Genomic DNA, 25,037 nt, shown 5'->3' with positions numbered 1-25,037 from the left:
TGGAAACTCCTACATCCACGGGGGTCGCACCTCATCTAATAATTGTACTCTATCTCGAGCGTTGAATGGAGTCATCGGGGCACTCCAGAACAGCTGGCTACATGGGAGATTCCAGTTTCACCCATCAAGTTCACCCAGCAGGGCTCCTTCATTGTCTGATGGTGCCCGATACTGTCCTGATAGTTTAATTACAGGACAGGGTGTTCTTTTACAATGATAGGACTGTTCAATGAGAGAAGGGTCTCCTCTGGCAAGACACCGGGCCCAGGCGGCCTCCCTCAAGAGTACTACATAAAGAATTGGGACATTCTCATCACTCCAAATCTGGCGGGCTGTTTCGGGAGGCCGTTGAAAAGGGCTCGTTTTGCAGGAGACCGATATGGCCACCATTGTGGTTCTCCCCAAATACCAACCACCTTCAACATGGTGTGCGGACTACTGCCCTCTCTCCCTCATTAATACAGAGGTTAAACGGTTTACCACGATCCTTGCCAACGACTTAAACCCCATTTGGCCACGCTGGTCCATCCCGACCAGTGCAGGTTCCTGCCCTCACGCGGCACCAGGCACTATCTCCGTAGACTGCAAGTCGCCCTGGCACATCGTCATCTTCTCACTCCATATCTCGCGATTCTTCTGGTGGACTTTGAAAAGGCCTTTGATTGGGGTTTTTGGGGGGGGGGGGGGGTGGTCCTTGATAAGATAGGACTGGGTCCCCATTTTCGTGCCAAGGTTAAGGTTTTTTCGCCTCCCCCCGCGCCAGTGTACTGATGAATGGGGTTCTGTCAGAGCCCTTCTCGGTTCGCAGGGGAACTAGACAGGGTTGTCCCCTATCCCCCCTGCTTTTCGCCTTGGTGATGGAGCCCTTGGCATCCATGGTGCGGTCGTGCGAACATATGCAGGGATGGGAGTGGCCCAACACCGACCCATACAAAATTGCACTCTATTCGGATGACATTCTCATTTAATTGGCAGATCCCGCCCGGTCAGGCCCCCATTGCCTCCGCATTCTGCACCGCTTTGAACGGGCCTTGGGCTGAACCCTGATAAGTCAGCCCTGGTTCCCCTCCACCTGTCCCGCGAATGTTTTGACTGGCGAATGTTTTGACCTTCGACACGGTCTGTCATAGCACCCTCATAGAGTGCCTCAGCAACGTTGGAATACAAGGAAAAGCATTAGACTGGATAATCTCGTTCCTCGCCGGAAGAACCCAGAGAGTTCGCCTCCCCCCTTTCAGATCAGAGGCCACCGAAGTCATCTGCGGCGTACCCCAAGGATCCTCACTCAGTCCCATCCTCTTCAACGTATACATGAGTCCCCTCACATCCATCGCGCGCCAACATAACCTCAACATTATCTCCTACGCAGACGACACTCAGCTGATCCTATCCCTCACCAAAGACCCAAACACCGCCAAAACCAACCAACACGAAGGGATGAAAGAAGTAGCAGAGTGGATGAAGAACAGCCGTCTAAAACTTAACTCAGACAAAACGGAAGTCCTCATCTTAGGATCTTCCCCTCCGCCTGGGACGACTCATGGTGGCCACCGGCCCTGGGAACCGCACTCATACCAACAGACCTCGCACGTATCCTGGACTTCATCCTAGAGTCCTCCCTCTCCATGACCAGACAAATCAACGCCGTCTCATCATCATGCTTCAACATCCTACGAATGCTCAATAAAATCTTCCGTTGGATCCCCACCGAAACAAGAAAGACGGTCACCCATGCACTGGTTACAAGCCGACTAGACTACGGAAACACCCTTTACGCCGGAACCACAGCCAAACTACAGAAAAAACTCCAACGCATCCAAAACGCCTCATCCAGACTCATCCTAGACATCCCCCGCCAAGCTCACATTTCCGGTCACCTGAGAGACCTCCACTGGCTCCCCGTCAACAAGAGAATTACTTTTCGCCTCCTCACCCACGCACACAAAGCCCTCTACGACCTAGGACCCGAATACCTCAACACGCGCCTGTCCTTCTACACCCACACCCGCCAACTCCGATCATCCAATCAAGCCCTCGCCGCAATTCCACGCATCCAAAGATCCACCATGGGAGGAAGATCCTTCTCCTTAGCGGCCAAGACCTGGAATTCCCTCCCCACCCACCTCCGCCTCACACAGAACCACCTCTCCTTCAGGAAACAACTTAAAACTTGGATATTTGACAAGTAAAGCTCCCCCCCCTCCCTCAAGCGCCTTGAGACCCTCTGGGTGAGTAGTGCGCTATATAAATTCAAACTTGAACTTGCAATCCAGCATTCCTCTTGGCCGTCAATCCTTCAAATATTTGGGGATATGGATCACCTTGCTTCCTGAGCTCAGCTGGACCCTCAACGTTGCTCTTCTGGTGAAAAGGGTTAAGGTGCACGTCCAAAAGTGGCAGCCTCTGCCCCTGAACCCCATGATGAGGGTCGCCCTATATAAAATGATGGTGCTCCCCACTTCCTCTATGTATCACAAAACACCCCCGTGGGCTTTCCCAGGAACTGGTTCCGTGAACTCGATAGCATAGCCAGCAAGTTTCTATGGGGGAAAGGTAGGGCCCGATTGGCACTCAACATCTGTAGGATTGCCTCGTTGGATGGGGGCTTGGGAATGACTCATCTCTATTGGTATTATTAGGCCACGTGGCTTCTCTCCATACACGATTGGTTCAACGGGGGTCGGTCCGACCCGGCTTACAGGCTCAAGGTCGGAGAATTGGGCTTTGCCAGGATTCAGGCTATGTTGTTATGGGGCCCCTATTTCCTCACGCTTACCAGAGGTAACGCGCTCTGTGTTGCTGGCCTGGCGGGCTGCCTTGCGGCATACTAAATGGACGCATACACTGACCCAATGCACACCTTTGTGGCGGGGGACCTGGCTCAAGGAAGTTAACTCATTGCAGGGCTTTAGGGCCTGGGATCTCATAGGCATTTCACAGCTAGGTGATGTGTGTGTGGGGTGGGGGGGGGGGGGGGGGGGGGGGCAAATTACTTGTGGTCTTTCGGTGACCTTCAAAACAGATATTCCTTGCATCAGTCGCAATTCTATAGGTACTTGCAGCTGCGCCACGCCCTCCACATCCACCTTGCGACAGGTACACGTCTTCCGAACCACAGCCCGCCTGAGGCCCAGATAATGTTCGGTGACCTGGGAAGGGGTGGCATCTCCCGCTTTTATTGCACACTAAACAATAATGCCCCCACTTACTTGGTCCAACTGCAGGCTAAATGGGAGGGTTGTATGGGCACCTTTGATAAGGAGGATTGGCGTGACTCCCTTATGGCTCCTAGGATAGTCACTGCCTCTGCTAGATTGCGCTTGGTGCAACTATATTATTTACATGCTGCATATCTCACCCAGATGCGCCTTCACCGAGCCAGACTCAGCCCAACTTCTGCTTGGGCTAGATGTGGCCACGATCCCACGGACTTTTTCCATATGGTACGGATATGCCCCCGCTTGGAGCGGTTCTGGGGGGGGGAGATTGAGGAGGAACTTACCGAGGTTTTGGGATGGGAGGTCCCCCTTAACCCAAAGCACACAATCCTGGGTATCACTGATGGGCTTGGTGGGTCGCGGAACGAAAAGTTGTTTTACACTACGGCAATGAACGTTGCCAAGAGAGACATTGCAGCCTCCTGGAAGCTCTCCAAGCGTTGGACGGTGGAGGACTGGGGTGGACTGGTGTGCCACGCAGGAGAAGGTTATGCAGGAGGCTTGTGGATGTCTTAAGAAATACCAAAGGGTTTGGGGGAAGTGGTTAGGGGACGTGGTTTAGTCATGAAGGGAATGTCCAACTTTATATTTATATGCTCTTACCAATGTAATCCTGGTGGTGCTAATTTCTTATGTTAGTCGTAGACTTTCATGGCATAGGGCTCTATTTCTGGTGTGGTTCTTTTATTTTGTCCATTTAAATACAAATTTGTTCATCAAAAAAAATAAAATGTAAAAAAAAAAATTTTTTTAAAAGAGGCGCTGTCAGACGTGTATTCTTTTCAGCATTTCACTGCACCAAGTTCTAGGAGTTTCGGAAAAGCAGATACCCAACTGAAGAAGTCAGGGATTTTGTTCTAAATTTGGAGATTTATGACTACTGATATCCAAGACATTTAACATTGTAATCCAACGTTGAACGAGATTAAACATAATAACAGTGACAGTTTATCTGATGGCATTTTCAGTGAGGAGTAATGTCAAGACAAACAATGAGCAGAATTAAATTAATATCCCAGAAGCATGTGTATTTAGAGCTGGGGGTGCCACTAATCATAATGCCACAAAGGACTTTTCAAATGAATAGATGCTTGCCTATAGGTATTCCGTCAACAACCTTATGATGTAATTAAATGGCTGGCCTGTGGGGTGTTGATTGCTCTATATCACTTACATGAAGAGGCCAGATGACCTAAATAACTTGCTAGGGAGTGATGTTTAACAAAGCATGATTTGTGTCGGTCCCCAAGCACCAGCAAGACCAACAAGCATTGGCATAGCCAATGGGTCTCGCCTTTGGGACAATATAAGTGTTTAGCCATACAACAGTTGATGTTGCACCAAGGATATAGTGCTGCATGTTTTAAATACTTATAAGGTCCCAAAGGCGTAACCTATTGGCTATGCCAATGCTTGTTTTGGGGTTTTTGAACGACAACTTTCTCACCTAGCTTAACAGCCTTGAGCCGGGCAGTTTCTTTTAATGTAACTAGAGTACAGTGCGGCAGTGCACTGTCATTTACAGACATCGTATTTTCTATTGAAAAGGGTACTAAATTTGCACAGACATTTTTACTGATATATTGCACACAAATTATAATGTGTAGAAATCAGGTTTCAGTGTATATTTATCAAGTGTGCATCAAGTAAAGTGCCTTGATTTCTTTTGATTCTATTAAAATCTTTGCTACCATCACACTTCAGAATTTAAAAAATATGCTTTTTGCTTTCCTAACTGCTGAATGTGTACAGTGTACTTACATGTTTTCGTGTTACAAAAAATTACATCCTACAGCCTTTCTGTTCACACACTTTGTACTCCAGCAAGGCTGCCACATAATTCACTTTACTCTTCATTCTTTGACCGCAAAGTGGAAGTTTGTAAATACACTCCAGTGTGAAAAAGAAGTAGCATTTTGACATTAGACATACCCTGATATTTAAACATTTCGGAGCACTGCAAACAGGAGCTACTATTACTCAGTTTAATTGTAATTTATTGACCAACCTCAGAAGGATGGAAGGCTGAGTTGGCCTGAACTGGTTTCGAATTTGTGATATGCACAGCAGAAAGAAAGTCATTGCGAAGTGATTAACTTCATGACTGCTAGTTGCAGGCTGGGCGAGACCGTTTCATCCAAGAAGAAAATAAAGGGGTATAGTGAGCAGCTGTTGTCACTGGAGCACATATCGGAACATAAAGCAAATCTAAAAGAAAGTGCTGCATTTGTGGTTGAAGGACCCTGTCTACGGCAAGTATGTGTATAACCTTATAATACAAGGGATTCTGTAATCCCTGTTCAAACGGCCAGTATCTAATTTCTTTATAATCAGAGATATGTGACACACCTAGCTGCCAATTATGAAGAAAAGACGTTAGAACTCAACTATTACAAGTTATTACAGTTGAGTTCTGGCATCGCAATCTATGCTGCTAAAGCCAGCAGCCAAGGTAAAAGGCAGGTCAGGTCACAGAGCATAACTGAAGCAGCTGTTTAAAGCAAGTAAAAGGGAGCATTGCTTTTATGTCGTCTGCTCTATTTTTCTAGCTTACAATGACAAGCAAAAAGAACATGTTATTTTTTTGCTCTCCGTAAAAGCTAGAATCTTTCTACACAATCTGCGCTATAGCAGCTTTTATTTTTTAAACTAACTTGTATTGAACTGTTTCTAATATCAGTTCGCAATAAATACCCAACAGGTTTTTTATGTGTTTAATTAAGCATTAGAGATTTTATTTTTATTCTTCATGGTTGCAAACATGATCTGACTTTCATATGAAAGAGTTACACACCAAGGTTATAAGTAAATCAAATCAACTGTATTCGGTTTTACAGGTATAAAACCATAAAAGTTGAAGAACATCCTAATTAAAACAAAGTAGATGATTCCATATAGTAACTGATCAAATTAAACATGGTTAAAATACATAGCACTCCCTCCCAAAACAATCTCAGTCCATAAAATGCAAGGTTCAAATTGAGATAATATCCCCCTTTTCTCAACCCTCTCCACTAAAAGTTAACCCCACCCTCTACCTGAATACAACTTCAATATGGTCTAAAATCATTGTCCTTAAAAGCTACTAGTCAAGACAAGCCCTGGACTTTACCGTGGATTCAGATAGACAGGAATAAAAAATAAAAAAAAGTACAGTCATCCTTCAACAGGTGGAGATACAGTAGGACTGGAAGCAGCTGCTTAAAATTCATCTTCTTTAAAATCAAACTAACAAGTACTTCCAGGGCATATGATAAAATGTACAAAAAAACATAAAGTGTAGCAAATCCTGTGGAGACTCTCCGTCGCAGCCACAGAGATACACACTGAAGTTGTAAGTAGTTTGTGCGAAAGGTAAAGGTGTGACCATGTATTATATGGGATAAAGTACCCCCGGGCATCCATAAGGATATTTCAAGTCACCTTGGAATTCAATGACCACATAAAGGAACTGTGCCTTCAGCCTCGTTCCTGAATATATGATTATGGAACTCCTCAGCGACTTTCAATATCCTTATAATGTACGCCATGGGGTACTTTATCCCTTATACGCAACTCAAATCCCCTCTTTATCATCCAATAGATCTGCCTTTCAGCTAACATGACCATGGAGACAATTTGGACTGCATGCTGAGGGGGTCATTACAATGGCGGACGGACTTCAGTCCTTCTGCCATTGCATGGGGATGAGGACTACCCGCCTATAATGTAGCGGTCCCACACAGGAATTACAAAGCAACTGCCACCATGGCGGTTGCATTCGCAAAATTTAACATTGCGGGAGGTGCTGCTAGCTGCATTACTCGCCGCAAAAAATGCACCTTGAAGATTTCCCTGCACTACGTGGCAGGCACACATGGTGCAGGGAATAGTGGGGGGGCACCACAGGTGCCCCCCCACGTGCATGCACTAACGGCCCCTGGTCAAGGGGGGCATGCACAGGGGCCCCAAAAGTACATACCCACCAGCCTTTCGATGGCGGTTGAACCACCATGGAAAAGCTGGCGGGGATCCTGCATCCCAATCAGGCGGGTGGTGCCTGCTAGGCACCGCCACCATTCTGGGGATGCTGGGCAGTCTAACAGGCAATCGGAACATTTGCTTCTGTCGGACCAGTGGCGGTCATGATTTCTGCCCGCCAGCAAACCACCCACCATCACAATCTGGTGGACAGGAAATGGCCGCACGATGGCGGTGCACCTGCCACTGACAGCCTGTCAGTGGGGGTTCACAGCTATCGTAATCAGGCCCTTCGTATGAATGGATTTGTGTTTTGTACATGCTCAGTGTGCACTTTCCTGTTCCCTCCCACCACTTTGTTGATGCTCTCTCCCAACTGTGGAGCCTACATAGTGCTATCAGCACAGCACTATCTAAATAATAGAATTTTTTATTTATGTATGCTTGCACTCTCCTACTAGCTAGTCTTGCATCAGACGATGCCAGGTTTACAGTATATAATATAGGCAACCCACCTCATACAATGCACCACTTTATCCAAGCTTTTAATATTGTTTCTCTGCCCAGCTTTTAATACTGTTTCTCTGCCCCTGTATTCTTGTTATTTGCACTCACACTATGTTCTGCTCGTCCCTTAACGCTCCACTGTTGATAGCCCTACAGCTTATCATACAGACATATATAAGGAAGTATAGAGCACCGTTTTTCCCTAGGTGTGTCTGCTTTCTCTGTACAGTCCCATCGCCCCATACTGTTCCGAGACGTTTGTCCAGGCACCCCTCGACGTAGAACGTTGTACTTCACGAGTAGGCTTGCACCACTTAAAATGGAGCGCTTTGTTATTAAAAAAGATACCTTCCTAAAAAATAAAAAACTACTCAGCAAATACCAAATTAAAAAAAAATGCGCCTTAAACCTGAACATTAAGCATTTTTTTTTTAGTGTCTCGGTTTCTTGAGTCCATTTACTACCTTATGAAAATTATTACTGCCACCTACCCTACATTTTGAAATAGTAAACAAACGAGACCGATACCGATGCCTCCTTCTGAGTGTTGGACATCAACCAAGACCTACTGCAGGCTCAGGGAACATAAAGCAATTCTAAAAGAAAGTGCTGCTTTGTGGTTGAAGTAACCGGTCTATAGTAATAATAGTAATTTCCGTGCTCCTATAATATACTTCTGGTGTCAAGAGCATTCACCTGTTTGAAATGCTGCTCAACGACTATCATGTCCGCCCCTGTGCCAATGCCTCTATACCGTCTTCCAGGTTTCTAGATTGATCCGAACGTGTTAGGATTATTATTTCTAACTAAAGGATACCACCTACGCCAATGGGGCGGTAGTACTGTTTACGGGGTATGGATGTCTGTTTGGGACATACAGAACACCAGTGCCACTTGTGTCTTAAACTGAGCACTGACTTGAACAACAGGCAGCGAGCCCACCTACAGAGATTAGTTAGGGAAAGGCCCCTTCTGTAAATCGGCGAGTACTTGGACACAACTGTCAATATTGTAAACTAACAAAGACATGTGCTTGAGAAAATATAGATTTCAATTTTACTTTGCACTGTATACAGAAAATGCATTTTTAAATGAGTACCTATGAAGAAGAAAAATAAAAGAAACTTTAAAAAAAAGGGAAGAGGATTATTATAACTTCTAAACCAGGTCAACAAGGCGTGATTGCACAGCCCTTATACATACACAAGCACACACAATCAAATTATAGTGTTAATGATCTCTGTACTACATTACCTGATGGGATGCTGGACAGATGCCCACTCCCCACTCTGTGCTGTAAACCACGCTGAGAAGAAAGTACACACAAAACATTTATCCAACTTTACGCACAACAGCGCCAAAGATCCCGGCATGTGCCCCCGTGGTCTCTATGCACCGATCTGCTAAGCTACGGAACTAGATCTTGTTTAGCAACACACAGCCCGCACCCCGAGGGCGCTGTCAAATTGACAGTACCTTTACTTATTATACAGCACTTTAGACACACTACAAACTCAGACAGCTCCTTGTGCTTTTCTGTTCTCACCCGTTGCTGAAGTCCTCCCGTTTCTGAGGTGATTAGGATCCAGTCTTGTGCTAATCTCTTTTTGTCTTCGTCCTGTCCCACAACTGACTAGGACTCAAACCTCCCTGTGCCTCCTCCTCCAGTCTTCTGAGCCTCCTCACCATCTGCTGATATGGCTACATGCTCCACCGGCCACTCGATTGGCTGAACATCTCACATGTGACACCTTTCAGTGACAAGCCCCGCCCTCGAATGCGTCATCCACCGTTCAAACAGCAGGAAAAGTCTGAAAGGAACAAGGGAAGTCTGTCATTAGGTGGCAAGGAAATAGAAATAAGACCACCATGCTGTTGGCTCAGCTATACGACCAAATCAGCCGCCATCTTTGAGCGAGATCTGGACCCGTTTGCAATGATGAACTAAGCATTTCCAATGCAATAGTCCCCGTATTTGCGAGCGTTAGAGCTAATGGCGTTGTAAATGAAAATGTCTTTTACGTGTGTTTTGGTTTGGAATGCAGTGGCCTTTTAGACCTTATGAGTGTTTAGGGATGCAGCATATTATCCTGGATGCTGTTACAGGCAATGAGTAGCTATACACTTTCTATACAGTGGGCCATGCAGTCTTATTCAGGAATAGATGCTTGCCCCGACTACACCTTTAGATGACTTTGCAATACCAAGTAGTGCCCTTTGCCATCAGCTGGTATTTTATTATAAACAAAGGATTACCCTTATTGTCTTTTAATGCATATGTAAAATCCAAAGTAACAGTATTCATAAGCAACAACAGAAGTATGTGGTAAGACACAAAACAACAGTGCACACAGAAGCCACAGACAATCCTGAACACATGCCAGAAAACACAAAACAACCTAAATGAATGTAGAGCACCCGAATACCGAAATAGCTATTTTGCTTAGGCCTCCTAAAATCCATGCAACAGATGTAGAAATCTGAGCATAAAATAGACACAAATATAATCTGTTTTTCAGTGAAATAACCTGCTGCTGAGTTACACTGTTGAGAAGGCAAACGCTCTGCTGCCATTCCACTACGTTCAGCTGAGACAAATATAACATATGTACATAGAAAATAAAAATACATTTGCATTAAGACCACTGTTTATGATGTCCACAGGAGAAAGGAATACAGCCAACAAAGAGGTTGCTGTAGAATCCATCAAGGAACGACCAGGATTCAGAGTGGTGAATTCAAAGAACTGTTTATTGTCAAGTACAAACTCCCGTGACCTCAGCCACAGCCTCTCGAACTGTTGTCGCCTCAGAGTGTCCCCGGCGCTCGCCTTCGAACGCTGGTCGCGGTGACATTCTAAGTGATGTCACCGCGAGCAGCACCATGACATGCGGAGCCGCCGGGGGGAGGCAGAAAGAGGAAGATACCACACATCCCCCTTCCCTGCGGAAATGGAAAACATAGGTAGGAAAATGAGCAGGAACCAGAAATAGAGGAAAAGTTACGTTAGGCAGCAATACCAATGGTTACATCATTACATACTGGTTGAAATGCCTTGGAGGTCTGATCACTCTTCTGTTAGGCCTGTGGCCTGGGAGCGGGACGCTCGACAGCCTCCTGCTGGCGGAACCGCTATCCCGTCTAGGACCATTTCCCCCCCCCCCCTTTCACCTTCAGGGACTTCTACTGGAGGGTGGTACTTTACAACTCTCCCTAGGTTCCATATTTTCCCTTCTTGGGTTTTGACAGCATTTTTGAAAAGTTTTGTGATCTTCGTGGGACTGCTGAACTCTGACCAGCTTGCCTTCCCTGTGGGAGCTCTGATTTTGATGTTGTCACCTACTTTGAACCCACCTTCCCTTGTGGCCTTGCGTTGGTCGTAACTTTCTTTTCTCAACCTCATGGCTTGTTCTTGCTTCCTCAGGCTGTTCTTTACTTTGGATCGGTCCGACCACCCCTTGTGCCATTCCATCCACCCCGGGGTAAGCTTAGTGTTGGGTGTCCTCGCGCGGAGTAATTCGAACGGGGTGACACCCGTCGACTGATGCTGGGTGAACCTGTACGCTTCCAGACGCCTCCACACCTCTTCTTTCCAACTTATGCCACTGGCTTTGGCCAGCTGGATACTCTCCTTAATGGTTTTGTTAAAACGCTCGACCATGCCATTGGTTTCTGGGTGGTACAATGCGCATCGCTTATGTCTGATGCCTCTTTCTTCCAGGAAGTCCTCCATCTCTTTTGAACATAGTTGCACTCCATTGTCGGTGAGGATGCTGCTGGGGAGCCCCTCACGGATAAATACCTCCTGTAAGAATCCGATGACGGTCTTTGTCGTGACTTCACTGACGAGTTTTATCTCCGGCCACCGAGAATACAGGTCCACGAGCACCAAAATGTAAGGTGTCCGCAGTTCCCCAGACATCGGGCCCACTATGTCTAACGCCAACTCGTCCCATGGTCCTGACGGGGGCGGTCTACACACCATGGGTGGTGTCTGTTGCTTCAGGACCTTGTCGCTATTGCAGCATGGGATGCACTCCCTGATTCTCCTTTCCGTGACCAGGTCCATGTTCGGCCACCAATAGCTCTCCCTGAGTCTTTGCTTGGTCTTGGTGATACCTAAGTGCCCTTCGTGAGCTATCTCGACCAGGTTGTCTCTCACAGTAGTTGGTGGTACGAGTCTTGTTCCCCTGAACAGGCATCCGTCAACAATGGTTAACTCGTCCATAACAGCCTGGAAAGGCCGCAGGTCTTCATCACGGTTGACCCCGTGCTTCCATCCATCTCTCACTCTTCTGCAAACTTCTTCCATGGTCTTGTCCTCTTCTTGTGCTTTTCTCCACGTTTCTTCACCCAACGCCTTCTGGATGGTGCAGACATTCTCAACCATGAATCCTTCTTCATCTTCATCTGTTTTGTCTCGCATTTCATTTGCTTCTACATCACTGACAAGCCTGGACAGGCAGTCAGCTGCAAGGTTTTGTGTTCCTGGGACATACTCGACACTGAATGTGTACTCCTGGAGACTGACCACCCAACGCCTTATCCTACTGGAGATGGCATCCAAACCCTTCTTGCTGAACACTTCTACCAGTGGTTTGTGGTCGGTTCGGAGGTTGAACTGCGTACCCCACAGGAAGTCTCTGAATTTGCCTATTGCCCAGGATACCGCCAATGCCTCCTTTTCGATGACTGGGTAGTTGTTCTCGGATTTTTGGAGTGACCTTGAGGCAAAGGCCACAGTTTCTTCTCCTTCCACACCTTTCTGGGTAAGAACCGCTCCCAACCCTTTTGCACTAGCATCAGTGGTGAGGATCGTTGCCCGGCCGGGCATGTAAGACTTCAAACTAGGGGCTTCCGCAAGAGCTCTCCTTACATCCTCGAATTCGCTCTGGCATTCTTGGCTCCACTTGAAATCGCTTTCTTTCTTCAGCAACAGCCTGATGGCGTAAGTTCTGCCTGCTAAGTTTCTGATGAACTTTCCATAAAACTCCAACATCCCCATGAATGATTTGATCTCGTCTTTGTTCTTGGGGGGTGGCAGATTCACAATGGTGTCCTGGAGCTCGACCTTAGGACGTATGCCTTCTGCTGTAATCTTGTGGCCCAGGAAATCCAACTCGGCACAGCTAAAAACACATTTGTTCTTCTTCACGGTAAGACCCTGGGACAAAAACCTCCTCAGTACACATCTCAGTCTCTGATCATGCTCAACTTGGTTCTTAGCAAACACCAGCACGTCATCCTGGTAACACATGACGCCAGGGATGCCTTTCAGGATGTTGCCCATGATTCTTTGGAAGACGGCAGCCGCCGAGACTAGGCCGAAAGGCATCCTCTTGAACTTGTAAGCACCCATGGGTGTCACAAAATCAGTGAGTTCTTGAGACTCCTCGTGAAGTTTTATCTGGAAATAGGCCGAGGTGAGATCGAGGGTGGAGAACACCTTGGCACCCTCTAGCATGCTCATCATTTGGGTGATGTTCGGCAAGGGGTATCGGTCAACGACGACCTCTTTGTTGAGTGCCCTCAAATCAATGCAGAGCCGGACTGACCCATCCTTTTTCTTCGCTGCCACGATGGGCGCCAACCATTCGGTCGCCTCCACAGGTTCGATAACTCCAGCCTTGCACAGTTTCTCCAGTTCAGTTCTGACCTCCTCCTGAATGGCTATGGGGAGTCTTCTGACTTTTGCCACAACGGGCTTGGCATCCTTCTTCAATTTGATTTTGTGGCAGTAGTTCTTCAAACACCCAAGCCCTTCCCTAAACACCTCTTCAAATTCTCTCGTGATGTCAGCCTCACCTTCCTGTATCTCCTGTATCAAAATCTGGGGATTGCTGTTGGGATTGAGGTACACTCCTAACCCCTTTTGAGCACGCCACCCCAAAATGTTGTCCCCTACAGTGGACACATATACTTTGGAGACAGTAGACCTGTTTCTGTACTCAATTTTACTCAGGAAGTACCCTTTCATGGAGATGGGGCGCCCCGCATACCCTCCTTGTCTCAGGTCTAACCTCCTCAAGATTATCTTGCCTTTGGACACACGTGAGAACTCCTTGGCATTAATGATAGTTATTCGAGAACAAGAGTCAAACAATGCATCTAAGTCAACATTCCCAACTTTTATGGTGTCTTTGGGACTATCAACTTGTTCCTCTTCAACCTGTGCTGTAACTTCCTTACACAAGGGGCTTCTGGGACCTGGCGCCTTCAACTCTTGTACTTGCACCACAAATTCGTCGCTCACCACATTCGTTCTGTCTCTATTCTGTCTACTGGCCCCCTGCCCACTCTTGCAAAACTGCTTAAAATGGCCCTTCTTACCACACTTGTTACATGTGAACCTGAGGGCGGGACACTCCTTGTCGTTAGCTAGGTGCCCTTGTTTCCCACACCTGTAGCAGGTACCTTTGTATGACCCTCCCGGTCTGCTTTCCTTCTGCTCCTTGCCCACTGCCTTCTGACCTTTAACTACAGACACAGTCTCGCATTCGGACACCACCTCACTGACATTGACCTTGTCATCGATCTTCTTCTCCCCTGCATCTTGCTTAATCTCTTTGACGCACTGCAACATGTGCTCTACCTGCTTGGCTATGATGAGAACTTCTCTTAACGGCGGGTCATCTTTAAGCCACAGCTCTTCACGCACTCGTTCCATCCTGCAGGTCAAAACAAACTGGTCCCTAATTCTCTCCTCACTCGCTCCCCCAAACTTGCACGTGGCGGCCAATTTTCTCAATTCAGACACAAAATCCTCTATAGACTCTCCTTCCTTCTGTGCTCTCTTACCAAAGTGATACCTCTCCATAATTGTGCTAGTCTTAGGGAGGTAGTTCAGATCTAACTTCTTCAGGCTAATTTCAAACTCATTCAGCCCTCTTGCTTCCTGCGCCCCTAAATCCGGGAGATGATCTAGGACTTCCTCTCCCTCTGCGCCCAGGTAATAGGCCAGTAATGCAACCTTTCTTTCCAGACCTAAGTTGGGTCCACACACAGTAGCATAATTTAGGAACACTTTTTTCCATTTTTTCCACAGGATGGTGGGATCACCTGGGTTGGTTAAGAAGAAAGGTGGAGGGGTCACGCTTTGCATGCTTACTTTCCAACGAGTAGAGAGAGACTTTGTGCTAGAACAACCACCTACCCCCTTGTATACCTAGCTGCGTTCAGTGAAAACCTGAAAATTGAGCATGTAAACGTGACTACAGAAGGGATTGAACTACCTGTGAGGACCATACACAGAAGGGGAAATGCCTAACTAAACCTGTGCAGCTCTTGTTTCCTAACGTACACACACAGTAAGACAATGATCTCCCCTTCGGGAATCCAATACAGTACGGCCAAGGTTCAGGGAAAGTTATGTTTTCTAGTGCAGTCAGTCAGGACAGTACTCCAGTCAACATAGCTTCTTTGCCGTGTTCACGGTGATGCCACCTACTATCCACGCTGCGCTGCTGATAGCCCCACAGTCATGCAGGCATGAGGCTAAAATACTCCTGACATGGGAACGCTGTCCTGCTGCACTCGTAGCTCCTTCGCTCTCCCAGAGGTCTCAAGGTGTTCCACACACGTTCTACGTAGCAGCCGAAAGGCCTGCCACTTCCTCGCAGCGCAGGCAAGTACTCGTCAACCAAAATAACCCAAAACGCTTTGCTTCAGGGGAGCGCTTCCTCCCACACTCCTCACTTCTAGTGCTGCCCTGCGCGAACTAACTCCTCTTATCAGGACACCTGATGTTACACACCGCTGTCCGGGCAGGGAGGATGCAATCAAGGAAGGCCAGGCTACACACACCCCAGTGGCGATGACACACAACACCGCCCCGTTGAAGATAAAGGGTGCGCGCGGTGAAAGTCTCGAATGCAGGGTTGAACACTATGCGCCTGGCTCTCGCTAGATCCACAGCTCCGGTGGCGCTATGATTGGCACTTGGTAGGGGCCGACATGACTCCCCACTTCTAGCGCTGCCCTGCGCGAACAAACTCCTCTTATCAGGACACCTGATGTTACACACCGCTGTCCGGGCAGGGAGGATGCAATCAAGGAAGGCCAGGCTACACACACCCCAGCGGCGATGACACACAACAGCGCCCCGTTGGAGATAAGGGGTGCGCGCGGTGAAAGTCTCGAATGCAGGGTTGGACACTATGCGCCTGGCTCTCGCTAGATCCGCAGCTCTGGTGGCGCTATGATTGGCACTTGGTAGGGGCCGACATGAACCGGAGGGTTTCCTGACCTTATGCTTGTCAAGGTCAAAGTTCGCCACACACTGCGTGAGCAGAAGGTATGGGATCTGCGCGCTGGAACTTCAGACAGCTGTACCTCACCTCCGGGATGACAGTCGGTTGGGGAATTATTCACGTCTTTCCCCAGGCACCTACGATTCCTCCGCTTTCCTACGTTCCGACGGCGCGTCCTCTTTCCGGGCTGCTCCTTACATCTGTCACTCCTTCGTTTTGTAGTCAGTTACACCGTGACTCATTTCCTTCACGATCGGCCGGCTGTGTTTATTCGAGTCAGCTGCTGCTGTTCCTTTTCCTTCCTGCGGCCGTATTCTTCTCGGCGTGTTGAGGTCACAGGCTTTAACCCTCGTCGCCAGTGTAGAATCCACCAAGGAACGACCAGGATTCAGAGTGGTGAATTCAAAGAACTGTTTATTGTCAAGTACAAACTCCCGTGACCTCAGCCACAGCCTCTCGAACTGTTGTCGCCTCAGAGTGTCCCCGGCGCTCGCCTTCGAACGCTGGTCGCGGTGACATTCTAAGTGATGTCACCACGAGCAGCACCATGACATGCGGAGCCGCCGGGGGGAGGCAGAAAGAGGAAGATACCACAGTTGCTCCCTGACAGAGTCAAAGAAATGGGGAAGTGCACCCAGCATTCTCCATCAGCCTTGTATCTGCGTGGGAACATGAGCTTCATATGGTGAGCACATGAGCAGCACCAAGCGCATGTGTACACTTGGCCACGCAGGTGGTGAACCCTGGGGCTCACTGATGCAGTAGGACATTTCAGCTATTGATTCCCACTTCCCGGAAGAAGGGTTTGGAGGAGCACAAAGGCCTTCGTCTTGACTTTATCTTGATTCTGTTTTTCAACTGCCCACAATGATCTCTACTGTGATCTTTCTATTTTGGAGTGGAGTTGGTTCTTTGCCTTCTGTGAAGCTACAGGTTGGAATTATTTCATAAACATGAAATTACACTGCATGTCTTTTTTCTATCGTATAAGTGAATATATAGAGTCTGCATGGAGCAATTTGTCATGTAGAATGATTTCTACTCACGATCTGCAATTACATTGTTTTGTTATTAATTGAAATAAAGCTACGATTACTTTATAGGGAATAAGTAATACGATTTCTAGATATCATTTTTGGGACAATGAATTTTTGAAAAGGAAAAGCAATTCATATTGATGACTTTTCTTGAAAATAGGATTGAAAAAAAGGAATATAATTTATCACAAACATCTATTTGGCCAATATACTTATTTTTTCTTTGATTACCACCGGTACAGTGAGAGCAGCAGAGATTACCACAGTGAGGACTCGCACTCAGGATACCCATAATGAGTGTGTGCACTGCAGTGAGGACCACAATGAGCGTTTGTACACAACAGTACCTTGGGAAAGTGTGCAGAGCAGAGCGGGGCAGTGAGTGCATGCATACCAAAGATGGCAACACTGGGAATGTGCACACAACAGGACCATTGAAAATATGTGATCACAGCAGAGAGCCATAGTCCGTCTCCTAGTGAAAACAGAGGTGCATAGTGAATGTGCTCTCAGGTAAGTCGGAGGGCCATAGTCAGTGTCTTATAGTAGAAATAGAGGACCACAGTGAATATGCTCAGAGCAGAGACGGGGGCCACAGTGACAAGGGCAGCTCCTCCGCTATGGCAGGGGAGCGTCGCCCCACTGCTTTCTCACAGTCCGAGAAGCAGAAACATGAAATGGTAATAACTTTTAGTTATAACCATTTTATGTTTGCGTTGCAGACGGGCGGGCCCTCTCGGTCCACCAAAACCATAATGCACACTTTTCCCTTTTCCATGTAGGCTGCAATGCAGCCTGTATGGAGAACATGCCCACCCCATAAGCCCCTGTCTGGGCGCCGTCCCAACCAATAACAACGCTGTTTGCAGCATTGTGACTGGCTTAGGGGAGAGAGCCTGGCTTCCTGCTTCTTGTTCCTGTCGGAGGCAGGAGAGCAGGAGCCGAGAAGATGCGGGACCAGGCCTCAAGGTATGTTTTTATTATTTTTTTAAAAATCAAATTAAGGGGCGTGGCCAAGCCGACAACTAAGATGGCCAACTGACTCGATAGCTCCAGAGCTGTCTGTAAAGCAACCACCAGCGATGTGACGTGAGCACCCCAGGGGTGGGGAAAAGCTGGCTCCAACAGCTGCGATTGGGGGTGTCCGTGATGTGAAGATCAGAATGCAGCGTTTCCGACCCTGACACGGCCCTCGGAGGCCCTGAGTCGACAGGGTACTCGGGTGAGCCTGAGGGTGGGGCTCGGAAGCACACCGACACGCTAGCAGATCCTGGGCCCGGTGCGCTGGGCGGAATGGCATTGATTACTACACAGTGACCCCAGCTATTTTGATGCCTTGAACATCGTCTATGCCCGGCAGACGGTGGGCGTCGTGATTCACTGCAAAAGATCTAGCAGCGGCTCTCATACAGTGCACATAATGGTGGTAAGAGCCGCGATGAGCACAGTATACAGCGTAATTACGACATAAGCATGCATCGCCCCAAGGCACCTGGTGTGGCACACGGCCGCTGCTAAATACGCGGCATTCATGAGGCGAGTGCTGATTTTGCATGCAATGTGCCCCAGCTGCTGACTACTCTTTAAGGGTTTGCGGGCTCATGCTGAATGCCACAGAGTTTGGCTGCTTTATTAAATAACCATCCACTTATTGATTGCTAGCCCAGGAGCCATACCACGCTACAATATTGCAGTGGCTGGACTGAGGCCTATAAACACGGCTTGACTCCGTCTGGAGGGCTGCTCAGATCTGGAACGGTGGACTGCGGGCTCCTGCTGTCTGCTTTCCAAGCTATACATTGCAGACCACTTATCAGGAGCTTTTCTAACAGTGCCTCTTTCTTCCTGCTGTACCTACATAATGGGCTGCACTGACCCAAAACAGCGTCAATTGGACTTCGATGGGGAGAAGACCCCTAGACGCGAAGACACCGATGGAGCCACCGACCCAGAGCAGAGTCCTCTTAAAGGTGCGGCAGCCATCATGGCCTAACTCAGGGCGGGCTTTCAATTTATTGACGCCTGATTAGACACTCTTACCAGCTGCCTAGATGATAGTAAAGGATGGCTTGAGGGGCAGGAACCCGGATAGACAAGGCAGAGCAACGTATTTCCAAACTTGAGGACAGTCAGCCCACTGTACATAAACTACTAGATAGGACGGAAGGCCTGCCTAAACAGCTCGCAACAAAGGCAGAAGACTTAGAAGGGCATTCGTGCAGAAATAACCTACGCATAGCTGGGATTGCGGAATTGACTAACACGGGCCCTATGCCCAAGTTCACTGAAACCCTTTTGCCGGACTTGTTAGGAAAGGAGTCTTTCTTGTCCACATTCGCTGTTGAGCGGGCGCATCAATTGCTGGGCCCCCGTCAACCCCTGGAGCAGCCGCTAGAATAATCATCACCAAGCTCCTCAACTACAATGACCGCGACACCGCGCTTCGACTGTCCAGAGAGCGTGGCACACTCAATTATCAGGGCTCCAATATTTCACTCTTCCCTGACTTTACACCCATAGTTCAGGAGGCCCGCAGCAAGTACAATGATGTGAAGCGTTCACTTCAGAGGGCGAATATTAAGTATGCCATGCTATACCCTGCCAGACTGCAGATTGGAAACAAATCGCATATATTTTACTCACCCGACGCAGCAGCCAAAATCTGGAAAAATCATCAGCGGGCGATGCATCAACAAGACGTGGGACGGGCGGCTAAATCCTGACTCTTGAGGGTTTTTGGACATTGCTGACATGCAGTGCACATGGACCTTTGCATAAACCGCCTGATCGGCGACGTATGGCCTGTGTCATCTGAATCGCAAATACAAGTAGACATCTATGTCCTGCTTGCCTGGAGTAAGTGAGGTTCTTAAACTCATGGAGGCAGTTAAATCTGGGTCGCTGCGGGTCCTCATCCCCCAAAAATACATGAGGCTAGGGAAAGAAGTAATTGCTCCAGTTCTCACCTCGCTCCTGAATAACTCTTTCAGCTCTGGTGAGGTTCCTAGTAACTGGAAGCATGCCATGGTGGTTCCTTTGTTAAAAAAACCTCCCTAGGCCCTGCTCTCCCAGAAAGTCTTAGACCCATATCTTTACTACCTTATGTGGCTAAAATCTGGACCCAGGGTGCGGGGGTGGTCTCGGGCACAGCTGCGGGGTACTAATTGGTGTTCTAGCTCGGGGACACTCCGTTTGGAGTAACCAGGAGCTCTATAAGCTGTATAATAATATGTGACCCAATTTTCATCAATCTCTCACCTCTTTTTTACGCTAGCACGGAACTACCTTGCATTAGCGGACCTTGGTTATATAGCCATCTCTTTAGTATTGACTATCCTGACTCGCGATGGCTCCTTCGGAGTATTGCCACCCCCCTCAGGATAAAGTCTTACACTCTTCCCTTCACCTTTCCACTTCCTTCGCCCCCTCTCTTCTCTGGTGTTCATTGTTAATTTGTGGGGATTAACCGGGTGCCGCATATTTGAATACCCGATGGGTGCTGTGGGAGGGGGGACTGTTAGGGGTTATTCATTGTTTTTGTCTTTCCTTAAATGTTGTATTTGTCCAGAGCATATTACTATGTACAGTGTGAAAGTCTTCGGCTCCTTTCTGCCAATCACATTCAACCGTACATTGGTGATAAAATTAGTGCGGGGGAATTCACCACTACTGACTTACATATTAGATGCTTATCCTAAAATGTAAGGGGATTGTCCTGTCCCCAAAAAGGTAGACTGGTGCTGGCCTATTTCACAAGACATTCCGTTCAGATAGCCTTCCTCCAAGAGACGCACTATGCACCCCTTCCAACCCACTGGTTTGCAGCATCATGGGGGCAACATCGTTTTTTTCCCTGCTACAGCACTTACTCACGTGGGGTGTGTATACTAGTTCACCGCTCTCTCCCCTTTTCAACTCTTTTGGTGGTGAAATACCCGGAAGGTAGATTCCTACTAGTTCAGGGGTCTATTGGGTGAATGCCGGTCCTACTGGTTAACATCCCAATGTGGACACCCCCGATTTGTTCTCTAAAATCACTTTGCACATTGACCGACTTAAATCAGATACTATGTTAATGGGAAGAGACTTCAATCTCACTTTAGACCCCACCACTGACACTACTGGACCGGGCCGAGTCACAAAACCGCAGGCCACTAAATATCTTCTCGCATTACTACGGTCAGCCCAGTTGGCGGACGCTTGATGCATTAACTACCCTGCATCTCAAAATTACTCCTTTTACTCGGCCCCACACAGGACTTGGTCCCGACTCGACCATTGGTATCTCATGCCACAGCTTCTTCTGGAGGTGCAGAGGGTGGAGTATTTTGCCTACACTCTTTCTGATCATTCCCCGGTTTAGGTTTAGGGATTTATAGAGCGCATGGCTACCCGCAGGCATCCCAGCGCTATAACGGGTAAGACAGCTATCTAGAGTGAAGGTTAGGGGAACAGCCAAGTCTTATGTTTCTTTTTAAAAGACTGTTCGTTTCCAATCAGTCACAATTCTGGGTCCATGCTGTTCCAGAGTTTTGCCACCATGTGAGAGAATGATCTGCCACCCCACCTTGACCTCTTAATTCTGGCGGTGCACATCAGAAAATTCGACCCTGATCTGAGACAGAGGCGGGGTGAATAAGGAGAGATTAAAGTTCGTAGCATAGTTGGGCCTCTACCAGCCTCTATCTGTGTGCCAGGCAGAGGGACTTAAATTTGACCCTGGTCTGAATGGAGAGCCAGTGGAGCTCTCTCAAGGGCGCTTTGCTGACTGATTCCGGGGTATCTTGAGAAGCAGTCTAGCAGCAGCATTCTGTACAACCTGTAGCCTATTGGTGACGTATTTTAGTGACCCAAGGTATAGCGAGTTGCCATAGTCGAGTCTTGCTGATAGTAGCTTTCCCATCGATTCCTAAACAATGTCCCCTGTGTCCCCTGTGGAGTGTTCCGCGTTGAAGTGAGGGACGTGATTACAGAATGCTTTGAATTGAACAAAGGAGCAGTAGAATCACAACATATACTTTAGGATGCCTTCAAGGCGTATATACAATGTGTTTGTATCTCAAAACATGCCGGAGTCCTGCGCTCCATCCTGGACGAATTGAAAAAACATGAACAGAAACTAAAAGAAATTGATGCTCTCCTGCAAATCACCCCGACATTGGCAGTGCTCCGGGATCGTTCTGCCTTAATGGCTGAATTCAATGATGCTGCTGCCCTTGAAGTCAAATACATGGGAAATATGCCAGGGCACGTGTATACGGAGAAGGGGAGAGACCTGGTAGAACACTTGCACACCTTCTTAGACCACAATACCAGTCTACATTTGACAATTAGACACTGACTCGGGAGACTCACTAATGAAAGGGAAGGACATCAACATGGCTGTTCTTGACCATTACACTAAACTATACCAGACAAGACATCCACCTACAGGCCCTAAATGATGATCTACAAGAGATAGCTATGATGTGACTTGAGGAGGGACAACAGGATTTCCTGGCCGCCCCAATTGATGCTGATGAAATTAAGTAGGCAATAAAGTATCTATCTAGCAGTTGCGCCCCGGGGTATGATGGGCTTCCTGGGGATTTTTACAAGGCTTACCAACATGAACTTGCCCTCGTCTCCTCGAAGTATATGATGAAATGTTGCAGAGCGGGTCCCTCTCACCAACATTGCGTGAGGCTATTGTCACACTGCTACTTAAACCAGACAAACCCCCTCATAAATGCCAGTCCTACAGGCCATTATCTTTACTTAACCACGACTATAAAATCCTCGCTAAAATACTTGCTACTAGACTGGCATTACTAGTTAACACCACACCATGCCCCTTCCAAGCAGGTTTTATTCAGGGACGGTCCACGATGCTAAATCTACACACAGTTTTTTCAGTGATCAATCAAATGGAACCCACCCTGCCGGCAGCAGCAGTGATGCTGGATGCCAAGAAGGCCTTTTATTCTTTAGAATGGCCCTTTCTGTATGCCATGATGCAAAAGTTGTGAATCCCCATTGGTTTTTTAAAACTTGGTTCGTTTATTGAATTCTTTTGCGGTTGCCCGATTGAAGATTAATGGTATGATTACACCACAGTTTAGGGGCACCAGGCAGAGATGACCGCTTTCACCCCTACTATTCATAATTATCTCTCTCTCTTCGCCCGCCTGTGGGCACTTAAGCAGGCGCATCCTGGAAGCAGGATTGGATATCATTATCACTGATGATATATGGTGTTACTGTTCTCAGATTCGATATGTCTCTAGTAACTACAGACACAAATTGCTACATTTTAAATATCTCCATAGGGTGCACATTACTCCCAAACTATTGTCCAAAACAAACCCTGCAATGTCAAATGCTTGCAAGAGATGTGGTGCTCCTGTGGCGTTTTTTTGCATCTGGCTTGGTATTGCACTCCTATTGAAGCCTATTGGGAGGATATTTTTAGGTACCTGTCCGCACTGGTGGAACACACTATACCTCCTAAACCGTTAATGGCCCTATTGGGATATGTCAAGCCACTCAAGAGAAGTATTCAACGATTCTCTGCTATTGCCTTATTGATCGCCAAGTGGCAGGTTTCATTACATTGGGGGGAGCGCAAACTCCATCAGCGCCTATATGGCTTTGTGACCTCACCTATTGTGATACTATGAGCGACATATATGCCACACTTTTACACACTACCTCACGTCCATGTGATATTTGGCAACCTCTTAGAAACTATTTGCAAGCCCACTCCACAGATGATGAATTATGCAGGAACTCACCCTAATGGGAGAGATATACTCGTTGATGAGACCGGGAATCGGGGGTTCTGGAATCACCCCTACATTAAGTAATATGTGAGAGATGTATCGATAAAGGTATTACGATGAAGGACCAAATCATTGCTGAACTGTGAATATTATTAGGAATTCTTGTGTAAATTGCTCCTCTGTATTTGGTTTTCTATACATTTTTGTTTGTTATTTATGTTATGTAAATGACTCGGAATGTTTCCTATTAGTCGACACAATGCTGTTGGGCCGTCAACTTGTGGGCCACCTGCCGCTCAATCTCTGCTTGGTTGTAATGTTCATGAAAAATGTAATAAAAAGAGTTTAAAAAAATCAAATTAACCCCCCCCCCCCCCCAGCGCGACCTCCCCCGTGACCCCCATTCCAGCACGACTCCCCCCCCCCCCCCCCCCCCTCCACCCGCGAGCCATGCCGGTGTTGTGTAATATCAGGTATCCCCTCGGAATCCGGTATCCCCTGCTCTTCGGCTCTCTTCGGCGCTCTGCCCGATTGGCCAGCTCGGACTGCTCTTCTGTAGCCACGCCCCCTCAAGGCGAGTGGCATGGCATCTCAGGCCTGGCTCGGCATGGGCAGACAGAAACAGCAGCGCTCCGAGCCGAGGATGGCTCGTAAACAATCCTTCACCAGTTGTATTAATTAAAGTCTGTCAGTAGCCGAGCGTGATACATTTAGGAAAGAGAGTACAGGCAGGACAGGCGCCTACCTAGAGCTTGTGCTCTACTGAGGGGCACCTTAGCGTGTACTCTGAGGCCGAGGTTGCAGCCAGGATAATAAAATACATCAAAGTGAACGATCTCAAATTTTGCTATAAAAGCCAGCGAATATTGTTCACCCAAAGAAAATGTGTAAACTATTGCATTTTATAAACATAAATCTAAAAGAATTTGGTTAAAAAAAATGCATTTTACTTGTATTGATTTTTTTCCTTCCTTTTTTCTTTCGTTTTTTTCCTTTTATCCTGTCCTCCTTTCCACATTTACTTGTTTTTTGCTTTCTTCTTTCATTCCTCTTTCATCTTTCTTTCTGTCCATACTTCTTTTCTTCCATCTCTCATTATATTTATCTTTATGACCTTGCTTATATTAAATGTATTTAGTTTCCTTCTTCCATCCTTTTTGGAATTCATTATTTTCTTGTTCCTTTCGTTCTTCTTATCATCCTCTTATCCATCCTTCCCCCCTTGACTCTATCCTTTTTTTGCATTCCTTCAATTTAATACTTCCCCTGTTTTCCCTTCCTCTGCCCTTACTTCTGTCTCCCATT

The 25,037-nt window shown here is 47.4% G+C and overlaps 1 protein-coding gene across 2 annotated transcripts in view; it reads right to left on the bottom strand.

Annotated features, from left to right (window-relative positions):
- The window catches only part of ACLY (ATP citrate lyase), a 320,315-nt gene extending 310,846 nt beyond the window's left edge, over positions 1–9,469 (bottom strand). The window contains exon 1 of one of the 2 annotated variants that reach the window (XM_086924155.1): positions 9,232–9,469. The gene's annotated coding sequence lies outside the window, so the exon portion shown is untranslated. The remainder of the gene's footprint in view (positions 1–9,231) is intronic. The other variant, XM_086924154.1, reaches the window with a different exon arrangement.
- Between the last annotated feature and the right edge of the window lie 15,568 nt (positions 9,470–25,037).

The sequence above is a fragment of the Lissotriton vulgaris genome, chromosome 5 (genome assembly GCF_964263255.1).
Source record: "Lissotriton vulgaris chromosome 5, aLisVul1.2, whole genome shotgun sequence".
Lineage (NCBI taxonomy): Eukaryota > Metazoa > Chordata > Amphibia > Caudata > Salamandridae > Lissotriton > Lissotriton vulgaris.
Note: the sequence above shows the minus strand (reverse complement) of the source record. Positions and strands in the feature narration are given on the sequence as shown.